The sequence below is a fragment of the Centropristis striata genome, chromosome 2, assembly GCF_030273125.1.
Source record: "Centropristis striata isolate RG_2023a ecotype Rhode Island chromosome 2, C.striata_1.0, whole genome shotgun sequence".
NCBI lineage: Eukaryota > Metazoa > Chordata > Actinopteri > Perciformes > Serranidae > Centropristis > Centropristis striata.
In genome coordinates this window covers 26,412,161-26,424,558 of record NC_081518.1, presented here as the reverse complement: position 1 = coordinate 26,424,558, position 12,398 = coordinate 26,412,161, and positions in this window count along the sequence as shown.

Below are 12,398 nucleotides of genomic sequence, written 5' to 3'. Positions count from 1 at the left end.
TTTTTTGTCACTTTGACTTTTTTTCATGATTTTAACTTTTTTTTGTCATTTTGACTTTTTTTCATGATTTCAACTTTTTTTTGTCATTTTGACTTTATTTCATGATTTCAACTTTTTTTGTCATTTTGACTTTTTTCTTAATTTCAACTTTTTTTGTCATTTTGACTTTTTTCATGATTTCAACTGTTTTTGTCATTTTGACTTTTTTCATATGACTGCAACTTTTTTTCTCATTCTGACTGTATTCTCGTTATTTTTACTTTTTTCCCTCATACATATATATATATGTATGAGGCAGTGTGAACACATGCCTAGAAGAATTGATGCTGATTTGAAGGCAAAGGGTGGTCACATTAAATATTGATATTGATTTTTCTTCTGTTCACTCACTTCGCATTTTGTTTTTGATAAAAAAAAATTAATCAATTTGATTTTTTAAAGCACTCTTATTTTTTAAAGCATCCTAAAACCCTTGCGCAGTACTGTACATATATGTTTATGTATATATGTATAGAAGCATATTATGACACCTCTCTCGCTTACAAGTGTCTTATTTATATATATGTTGATCATTCTTCCATCAATTCACTTTTCTTTTTTTTTTTTGGATAAAAATAGTATCAATTCTGCTTTTGAAAGCATTCTTATTTTATAGCATTTTTTCTACACCTGCCTAAAACTTAACCTGTTAACAATATCACAAAAACAAACTTCCTAAAAGTGACTGTCACTTCAGCAAGAAACAAAATCCTCTAATGAGGAATCTAAACAGCACAAGGTGGTCTCTGCAGTTCATGGTGAGCAAATAAAGATCCCTCACTATGTTAAACTCTTAGTGGGCTTCAGGAGAGGACATACACCATCACCCAACAAATTCAGAGACAGCACTTTGAGCGTCCTGAGTTCTTCCTGAGCGTCTACATATGTTTTTTTTTTAAGAAAAATGAAAAAATAGCTTTGTTAGAGCAATCTAAAAAAACTGTTACATCTCCCTATTTCAGAAATCTTCCTGCGTTTTTAATATGGGAGCCAATGACGCTGTTGGTGCGTGTTGGTGGGGCATCTGTGCATCCTACGCCCAAACTATAACTCTGACAGCTTTACCAGAGGATTGTGAGTGAGAAGACAAATTTTCCTACGTTTCTATGTATACATTTTTTCTGTAGAGTTGAATTTGCGGCCTGGAGCGCAGTTTTCAAATTTATTTTTTGACAATTTTTTCTCTCCCTCTACACTCTGGCGATGATGTCACACACTGTGGCACGAACATTCCGTGCAATACACACCCATTAAAATCTCAGAATTTCTCCAAAAATGATCATGGTCATTGATTAGGGATTGATAAAAAAAAAAACTATATGACCTATCGAAATGTGGATTTTAAAATCACATACACAATACCGATACACAAGACTTGTGTCTACTGTTTAAAGTGTCAATGTAAATGGAGTCTCTAGGTGAAATTATGCCGGAGAAGTAGACGTTTAAAAATCTCCAATTATTGTTTTTTTCACTAATTTTTTTCCGGCCGTCCCATTCATTTCGATGCAAAATTTTGGGCAGTTTTTCGTATTCTGTAGAGAAAAGTAATAGCACACCGATCCCAATCAAACCGCATGTTTTGATATATAATTTATCCTGCAACTCTTCAAGTTGTAGGACTAGTAGCGGGACGAAATTGCGTCCGGAAGAGGAAGAAGATAAAATCCACAGTATAACAGAAGTGCTTCGCCCTGAGCACTGGTCCCTACAGCTATTGCTGTATGGGACCAGTGCTCGGTGCGATTGCCCCATGACCCTAATAATTGTACCAAGTTTTGTATAATAATGCACAAACTATCCCTTTAATCCTCATACAGTGTCTGAAGGAGGACTCAAGTACAATTTTGAGGTACTTTTATGTACATTTTATGTAACTTTATACTTCTACTCCACTACATTTTGAGGCAAATATTGTACTTTTTACTCCTCTACATTTAGCTGACAGCTTCAGTTACTTTTCAGGTCAAGATTTAAAATGAAAAACATGATACATTTAAAATTATTACCCATTTTTATAAATTAAACCACTTAAAAGTTTATTAGGTAGTTAAAATGAGCGGAGTCATTTCACAGTATGGTATTAGTACTTTTACTGAAGTAAAGGATCTGAAATACTTCTTCCACCACTTTCCTTTTTATTTTGTTACTTTTTTTTTTTTTACTTTTCAGGTTGAGATTCAACATAAAAGATGCGCGGGTCGCTGCGTGGTGCGCATGCACGGATCACTGCATGGCCCTAATAATAAATAATCATTCGAAATACAATAGGGACCTCGCAGGTCATTGCCTGCTCGGGCCCTAATAATCTAATGATATATTTAGAAGATATAAAACAATCTGAGTGGGTTCATTCTTACTTTTGATACTGTAAGTACATTTTGATGCTGATACTTTTATACGTTTACTTCAGTAAGTTTTGAATGCAGGACTTTTACTTGTAGTGGAGTCATTTCACAGTGTTAGTACTTTGACTTAAGTAAGGGATCAAAATACTTCTTCTGTATATGTGCTATCAACTATATGAGAAAGAAAACAAATGCTTCCCTAATTAGAAATGTAAGGACAGACTCAGTTTAGAGGCCGTTTAAGCCAAGTAATTAAACTGAAAATACCAATGTTTCCATTTCTGTCTGTCCCCTACGTCAGAGGGTGACACAGTGCTGTTTGGCAGAACATAAACCTCGCAGCACAAAAAGCACAGGTGTAAATAATAACACTAATTATTGCTCTAACCCATTTAATTGTCAGTTCCAGGACTGTGGTGCTGTGGATGATGGCTCACTCGGCTTCCTGGGACACTCAGAGCTCAGACATCGTTAATATCATTAGTTCCACCTGTGCCTGTGTTTCCTGCTGTGACAAGTCAAAGTAACTCCTGTGAGTTTGTGTTATAGTGGGGCGGATTAGCTCAGTATTTTACAACAATCGTTCACTTTGTGATAAAAGCATGAAATTTGGTAGATGTGTTGGTGAATATGTTTCGAACAAATCTGGATATTGGGCCACCTCAAAAGCGCCCCCTAGTGGCCGTAGCAGGCATTTGTTATACAAATAAATCAATGATGAATAAAAACTGCCCTTTTAATAATACCAACTGGTGATGAATTGTATATTGTTGGAAAGCCTGATTCGTCACCTTTACAACGAGGTACAGCTTGTAAGGATCGTGCATTCATGGAATGAGCAACGGGGCTAAACGTGTGGGTAGCACCCCCCAAAAATGTGCATCCCCTGTGGGGCGGATTAGCTCAATAAATCACAAGAATTGTTTATTTTGTGATAGAAGCACACAATTTGGTGGATGTGTTGGTGGATATGTTTCAAACAAATCTGTATATTAGGCCATCGCAAATTCGCCCCCTAGTGGCCATAGCAGTCATTTTCTTCGTTAAAATTACAAAAAATATTTAAATTATTTCTTAAAATATTTAAAAAATGTAAACTAAATATACAAACGTAAATCAAAAAATGTAAATACACATATTAAATTAACAAAAATCCAGTTATGATAAAAGCATCAAATTTGGTACACTCATTGCTGAATACATGTTTAATGAATGTGGATATTGGGCCATCGCAAAAAAAATTCTGAGGGCTGTGGTGGTGCGGTGGTTACTGGCGAGGAATGCTTTGCCTACCCTACAGCTGCTGTTTCATGTTTTCAGCACCACAAATATAATTTAGAGACATGTTAAAGTGACAAAAGCTTTATTACAGTCTAATAGAAAAGAACATTAACTTTGTATAACATTTTATTAGGTCTTGATATTCCCATTCACAGGCTACGGCCTCCTCTTTGGCTTGTATTCTTCTGTTGCTCCTTAAAAAGAAAAAATAATTTTCAATATTGTATGACCTGCAACAATAAAAACAAAACACATTTAGACAGAGAAAAAAATCATACATTTTAAAAATTCTACTAGGGTTACTTGTAGCAGGTTACTCTTTCTGGCAAAATCCTTGTACTGAGGTGTGTGACTTAGTCAGGCGGCTTAGCCAAATAAACGGGACACGCCGGACAAGAGCACCACATTTTTTCCACATACTCTCTATCATTATAGGTTTCAATTTTTAGTAGGAGCCACTTCATCAAGATTGCGGTGATGGCAGCCATATAAAGTCTATGAGAAATGCTATATCTTCCAAGCCACTTAGAAGGTCAATCTTGGTGTCAAAATATACATTTTCTGGGTCCAGGAATCATTTAAAGCTATTGAGAATATCACTAGATGATTATTTGATCAAATAGATATGTTCATTTTCACTCAGACTGGGCAACTCGCTTCAAGTGCTGCAGCAAGGAATCCTGAGTTGAAAATGTTTGGAATCAATGTTCACGGGAGAGTGTGGATTAGCTGCCATGTACACTGCTCAAAAAAATCAAGGGTACGCTTTCATCTCATGTCAGATCTTGATCAACAAATTATTTACAGTGAGTCATCCAGTGATATTCTCAATAGCTTTAAATGATTCTTTGACCCAGAAAATGTATATTTTGACACCAAGATTGACCTTCTAAGTGGCTTGGACTTATGGCTTATGGCTTATATGGCTGCCATCTCCGATCTGCAATCTTGATGAAGTGGCTCCTCCCAAAAGTTGAAACCTTTGGTGATAGAGAGCATGTGGAAAAATTTTGGTGCTTTTGTCCGGCGTGTCCCCTTTCTTCCCAAATCTGGTCCTAAGCCGCCTGACTAACTGTGATGGAGTTATAAAATACATTTAAAAAAAGAAAAGAAGAACCACATGGGCAAAGGAGACATTACATATAGTGTGTGTGTGCCTGTGTGTGTGTTTGTGTGTGTGTGTGTGTGTGTGCAGAGAGGGATGTCCACATTCCACAGGACATAATTTAACAGTGTCTTATTAAGCTTTCACACCCAACAGCCACTGATACATGTTCCAAGCTAACTAGCTAGCTTAAGTACCTATTTTTGCTATCTTGCTAATTTACTTTTCCGCCAAGGCCCATGATGATTGTTTTTCTCTTTAGCCTTTATGATGTTCATAGCATATTTTATTCATAATTATAACAGGTGAAATAAAATATTTAGACATACCTTGATGGACAGTCCACTGCACTGCTTGTCCCAGGAAGCAAATGCTAGCTAGCTCATTTGCTAGCTAGCTCGATGGCTAGCCTGATTGTGGTGGGGCAGGAAAAATAACTGAAAGAGTGTCTAACTGGATTTTTGTTAATTTAATATGTGTATTTACATTTTTTGATTTACGTTTGTATATTTAGTTTACATTTTTTAAATATTTTAAGAAATAATTTAAATATTTTTTGTAATTTTAAAGAAGAAAATGACTGCTATGGCCACTAGGGGGCGAAATTGCGATGGCCTAATATACAGATTTGTTTGAAACATATCCACCAACATATCCACCAAATTGTGTGCTTCTATCACAAAATAAACAATTCTTGTGATTTATTGAGCTAATCCGCCCCACAGGGGATGCACATTTTTGGGGGGTGCTACCCACACGTTTAGCCCCGTTGCTCATTCCATGAATGCACGATCCTTACAAGCTGTACCTCGTTGTAAAGGTGACTAATCAGGCTTTCCAACAATATACAATTCATCACCAGTTGGTATTATTAAAAGGGCAGTTTTTATTCATCATTGATTTATTTGTATAACAAATGCCTGCCATGGCCACTAGGGGGCGCTTTTGAGGTGGCCCAATATCCAGATTTGTTCGAAACATATTCACCAACACATCTACCAAATTTCATGCTTTTATCACAAAGTGAACGATTGTTCAGCTAATCCGCCCCACTATTATATAAAAGCATCATATGAGGAATTCTTGTTGGCAGGATTTATGCTGTTTTTCTGCTGTTGAACTGTTGAAGGATATGCAGAAATGTTGAATTCTTTGCTCTATTAGTTATATTTTAGATCATTTAAATTCCTTGTCTACTCATATATCATTTTCAAAAAGTGAGACTTTCTTGTTAGGGCCACAGGGCAATCGCATCGAGCACTGTTCCCATACAGCAATAGCTGTAGGGACCAGTGCTCGGGGCAAAGCCCCTAGCACTATTGTTATACTGTGGATTTTTTCTTCTTCCTCTTCCGGACGCAATTTCGTCCCGCTACTAGGGACGAATTATATGTCAAAACGTGCGGTTTGATCGGGATCTGTGTGCTTTAACTTTTCTCTACCGAATACAAACAAAATACAAAAGGGAGATGTAACAGTTTTTTTAGATCACTCTAACAAAGCTATTTTTTCAGGAAGCTCAAAGTGAAGTCGGATCAATGATAGGTATTATGGTTTTGCCAAAAATGCTTTCTGTTCGTGGCCAGAAATTCCAGTCTGTCCACCTCTGTTCCGGACCATTCGGCAGTTTGTGGCAGTTAATTCTGTTGATTGCTCTGCTGATTGCCTTTGACCTTTGCTGTGATTACAGTTACAGATGCACACACACACACACACACACACACATGCGCGTAAGTGCGCACACTCCTCTAGATATATGAGGGGTATTTTATGCCAGCACACTATACTTAAACGCCTAAAACACGTCGCCTGTGCCAGCATAAAGTCTGATTAATAGGCGTGCTTACAGACACGCGTATTGCGAGTACACCAGATAACATGGGTGACGGGTGAAAAGTGCCACAAGCGAACTTAGCGGACGCCTGTGTGTGACGCGTGTACGCCTATAACAGTTCAGCTGTTACACAGAGTCTCAGCTTCATACGGGATACTTCAGAAGCGATCAGCAGCACCGGTGACTGGGCTCCGCCCGGTCAACTTCTGCCCGGCGCTGTGTATAACACGTGGCCTTCCCAAACATCAGGCTCACCCGCCGGTATTAGTTATGATTATGATTAATAATCAATAATAATAATTATGTTAATAAATGTGAACCGTGCATGGTTCAGAGAACAGTAGCCTATACTAGTGCATGATGATACTTTTTCCCTCTTTTTTATGCTTGATAATAAGTATTTATTAATACAGGACTTTTTTTGTCACGCAGTGTTGACATGCTAATATTAATACCATCCTCATTTTTAAGAAACATCAGTATTTCCCAGTATCTCAAACCGAGAAGGTAGTAGTAGCAGATTAACTGCGATAGCGCCATCATTGCCACTGAGAGAGGATTTACAGACTTTTCCTTTTTCTTTATCTTACGAGGATCTCGTAATTACGAGATCAGGATCTCGTAATTACGAGAAAAGGTGTCTATTTTTTTTAATCCAGTGAATGCAATGCGCTTCCGTACACAAGCTCTCCCAACAGAGCTCTATAAAGGCTGTACACAATACAACAGTAAAGACAAAACATGCGTATCGGCTCTATCGCACGGCACAATAAATCATTTTATTGCACAAAGTGCCGACTACAGATGAACCCAAACAGTAGATAAGGTGTTAAGGAACAGCACAACATCAGACAGAATCCTCACATTAATGGCGATTGTTGTTTCAGTACCACGGACAGCTCATGCGTAACAGAACATGCGCAGATCATATCCTACAGCAACCAGTTAGTGTGGAAACCAGTAAGGACACAACACCGGCCTTTAATCTTTCTGTTGTCTCACGCCAGTGTTTACGCTTGTACTGTTTAAGGTTGAGCCGCCAGCTGTTGTGAGAAATAAAGCATGACGCGGTGCGAGCCGCAAATATAACGACCACCCGTCAACGAAGAGTTCCAGGGTGGTCACAAGGGCCGAGTTACAAATGCAATTATACATTTATATCCTTTCTTACATACTTGTTTACATTTTTTGTAACAAAATATGTTTTTATCAAACTATGATGGCGAATTTTGAGTTTAACAGCCGCTTCGCTTCACAATTAAAGCAATCCATGTTTTACCAAGAGAGACAGTTTAGGCTGTTTCAGTCTACCTAAATGCAATTTAAGTACACGCCTCGGCTGATGCTTAATGAACTGTATGTCCAAGCGCATAAAATTACTCAAAAAGCATCCTTATTCATTGGACAGGTCCGCATGGCTACTTAATATTCAAGTTGTAGATTACAGCTGATGCGTAATGAACTGTATGTCCAAGAGCGAACTGGGAACTGGCTGTGAGCGTCGCACTTTACTATTACTATTTTTAAGTAGCTGAAATTATTTTAATTATCCCTTTCACCCTTGCTATCATTAAATATCATCAAGAAAATAAAAACGGGCCTGAAAATGATAGAAATATCCTGACAGCTCTGTTGGGGCTTGGAGTTCATCTATAAGTTCTGCTTTCACAATCCCGTATGAAGCTGAGACTCTGTGTAACAGCTGAACTGTTATAGGCGTACACGCGTTACACACACACACACACAGGCGTCCGCTACGTTCGCTTGTGGCACTTTTCACCCGTCACCCATGTTATCTGGTGTACTCGCAATACGCGTGTCTGTACGCCTATGTAGAATTGTACTTAACAGTCACGCGGGTCTTCATGTCACGTATTTGAGGCGTAGTTCACCCGTCACGCAGCCGTCACGTTGGCGTATGCGCAACAACGCGTGTACAGCGTCTGCGTGACGCCTACGTGACGCCTGTCTGTCCATTGAAAGTGAATGGAATTTACACGCGGACGTTAGACGTTTGATGTCATCGCATAGGCGCTGTACACGCGTTTTAGTATAGTGTGCTGGCATAAAATGCCCCTCATACTAGATACACATGCTTCAAACACACACACACACACACACACACACACACACACACACACACAGGTAACGTTATGTGATTTTAATTAAACACACACACACACACACACAGACAGGTAACTTTATGCGATTTGCGTTACACACACAACGGCGTGTGTAAGCGCGCGCACTCCTCCAGATACACGTTTCACACACACACACACACACACATTTTGAGGTTAAAGGTCATAGGTTGCTGTATAAATAAATACTTGAAAAGGAATGCTTGTTGTAGGTATGCTCCTTGTATATAATATAGTATCATAACATTAATTGTTTGAAATCTCTGAAGAATCTCATCATCGTGTACACACACCAGCAGTAGCCCCCGTGGCCCTTTCAGAATTTCCCCAGAGGAAATTTTCTTGTTTCTTATCTGATCATATTTGAAAATATAGTCATGGAAAAATTATTAGACCATTGTTTTCTTCAATTTCTTGTTCATTTTAATGCTTGGGTCAACTAAAGGTACATTTGTTTTGGCAAATATAATGATAACAACAAAAATAGCTCATAAGAATTTAGTGCAGTGCCCGTAGGAAGTATGTATTCGTATAGTGGGAGATTAAGTTGATTTTTTCAATTATGGCAAAACGAGGTTGTGTGTGAAAGTGGGATGTAAAATGAGGTGTAATACTCTTGCATAGTGTTAATATACAAAGTGTATATTGGGTAATACATGGATGTACATTGAGATATAAAGACACACAGAAATAGCTATTTTAAGAAAAATAAACTTAATCCTTCAGCATGGTTAGATATTTATACAAACACAGACACAGGAGGGAATAATTTTACATTAGATGGATGTGAATAATTACATGCAGACCACTACAACGTCCGCAACTCCATAAAACACTTACTTTTCATAAGGTACGCACACCATCCAGCACATACACATTGATTTTCGCTGGAAACTATTCGAATATTATTGGAAAATTGAACATTGTATTGCACTTTAAGACTCCGAAAGACAGGCAGACTAAATAGACTTACAGATGAGATGAGTCAGGCGTGGAAATCCAGAGTGAATTGTTTTACTGACCAGGTGTAGGCCTATCACACAATGGGACGGAGCTCCCCTAAAGGTGTCCGATCGGAAACAGTGCAAAGCCGCAACACGTCCTACGTAAATAATGATATTTTGAAAAACGAATTGGGGTGGGGTGCACTTATATAGCGCTTTTATCCACACAACACACTACGCTCATTCACACACACATTCATACTGGTGGCGGAGGCTACCAGGGCACACTGGTGCCACCTGCCACCATTGGGAATTCATTTACACACCGATGAACGCAGCATCGGGAGCAATTTGGGGTTCAGTATCTTGCTCAAGGATTCTTCGACATGGTCAGGGATCGAACCACCAACTTTCAGGTTACTGGACGAACGCTCTACCAACTGAGCCACAGCCGCCCTCAGAATTAAAAAATCTTAAAAATCTTCTTGGTGTTATAGATCGATAACCAAAATTGTTATCAACAAATGGCAATGGAAAATCGCTAGATATCAGCTCTTAAACCAATTTTTGGTGATGTATATCTTCAGTATAAACTAATGTACTTTGTGATGACTGCAATAGACAGGGTGGGTAAGAGCATTTAGTTGGTTTGGTTTTTCATGGGATATATTGATAACAAGTCATCACATTGCTGAATAAAAGAATAACATTAAGATACAGTCTTGGAAAAAAAATGATTAGACCACCCTTGTTTTCTCCTTGCTTTCTTGTTCATTTAATGCCTGGTACAGCTAAAGGTACATATCAAGCCATTTCCATGGTTTTCTTGATCATGATTTTGGTTAGCATCAGGAAAACCATGGAAACTGTCAGATATCAGCCCTTAAATTAAACTCTTATGAACTATTTTTGTTGTTATCATTATATTTGTCCAAACAAATGTACCTTTAGTTGTACCAGGCAATAAAATTAACAAGAAATTGAAGAAAACAATGGTCTCATATTTTTTTTCCATGACTGTATAAACTATCTGTTTAGTTTACAGACATTTCTGACAAACAAATCTTTATAAAGCCCTGGCCAACCTATTTTCACATTTACATATGCACTGTAAATAATGAAGTCGACATTACCATAAACTTCCCTGCTAAACTTTTAAGACTTTTTGAATATTTCAGTTAAGAGATTTATGTCTATGTTATTTCGTCTGAGCTCCTCTGAGTCGTTTATCAGTCAGAATTTAGTGATATTGGGGCGTTCCCGGTGGCACACCTGGTAGAGCGTGTACCATAGGGGCATTGTCCTCGGAAGTGGGCGGCCCAGTTTCGGATCCGACTCGGAGCCCTTTCCCGCATGTCTTCTCCTCTGTCTCCCCCTTCACTCTGTCCTATCAATAAAGCCCAAAAATGGCCAAAAAAAAATATCTTAAAAAAAAGTGATATTTAGGGTTTGGGGTTATTGACATTCAGTTCACAGTAAAAATGTGGCAACATGTAGGTTAGCGTTCCTATGGAAGCCTGCACACAATTAACACGTATAAATTGTTTGAAAGATGAGGAAAGAATAATAAAGTATAAGAAACAATAGAGCAACAGTGCTAGAAGGAAGACGGTAGGGAGTGACAGCTGGTGTGATGGTTTCCAGTTTTAGTTTTACCCTTTTGATTTACATTATATTGTGGATGGATGGATGGATGGATGGATGGATGGATGTGTAAAATGGCCTGACAACTGTTGAACATTAGAGCAAAAAGAATAACAGGTCAAGGCTAGAAACACAGTGTCCTGGAAACACAGTCTACATCGTTCTGTTTCAACACTAAGAATAAATGTTATAAATATGGCCGCATACAGTCCTTTCACTGTTCACTGTGTCCTTGGTGAAGCGTCTCTGCAGAATGCATTAAAGGCAGAACAAATAGAGCAGCCAGAACATTCTTGTAGATTCAGAAACTTCTATCTATCTATCTATCTATCTATCTATCTATCTATCTATCTATCTATCTATCTATCTATCTATCTATCTATCTATCTGTCTATCTATCGATCTATCTATGATTTTGTCACTGCAATGGTGTCACAACTGTGCAAGATGCAGTGATTAAACTTTACAGGTGCGTAGCTGAGATCAAAAATGGAGGCGAAGTTTGGAAATGAGTGTGGTCCAAAAATGGCTGCCAGAAGTTAAGGTTAGAAAGCAGCAGAGCCGCATTTTACATCTCTGAGTGGTGATCCCACTGCAAGATAGATCTATAATTTCAATTATTTTTATTTACATGTGGGTCGTTGTTGGACGGATGTGTGAAATGGCCTTATGACTGTTGAACATTACAGCAAAAATAAGAGGTCAAGGCTCCAGAAATATAAACCTCAACCTTGTTATTTTCTAATCAAATCTCTCTGCAGCATTGCCAGGAAACACAGTGTACATCTTTCTGCATCTACATTAAGAATAAATGTTGTAAATGTCCCTGCATATAGTCCTTTTTCACTGTGTCCTTGGTGAAGTGTGCATTTCATTCAAGTGAATCCTTCATTAAAATAAGAATCTCAGTAGCATGTTTTCCACTACAAGTTTCAATCATAAAATATCTCAAATTTAATCTAACTGCTTTGAAAAGGGGAATACTTTACAATTCAAATCAGGCATAGCGATACACTTCTATTGACCTCTTTTCAGTCTGTATAAGGAGAAATGTGTTTGCAG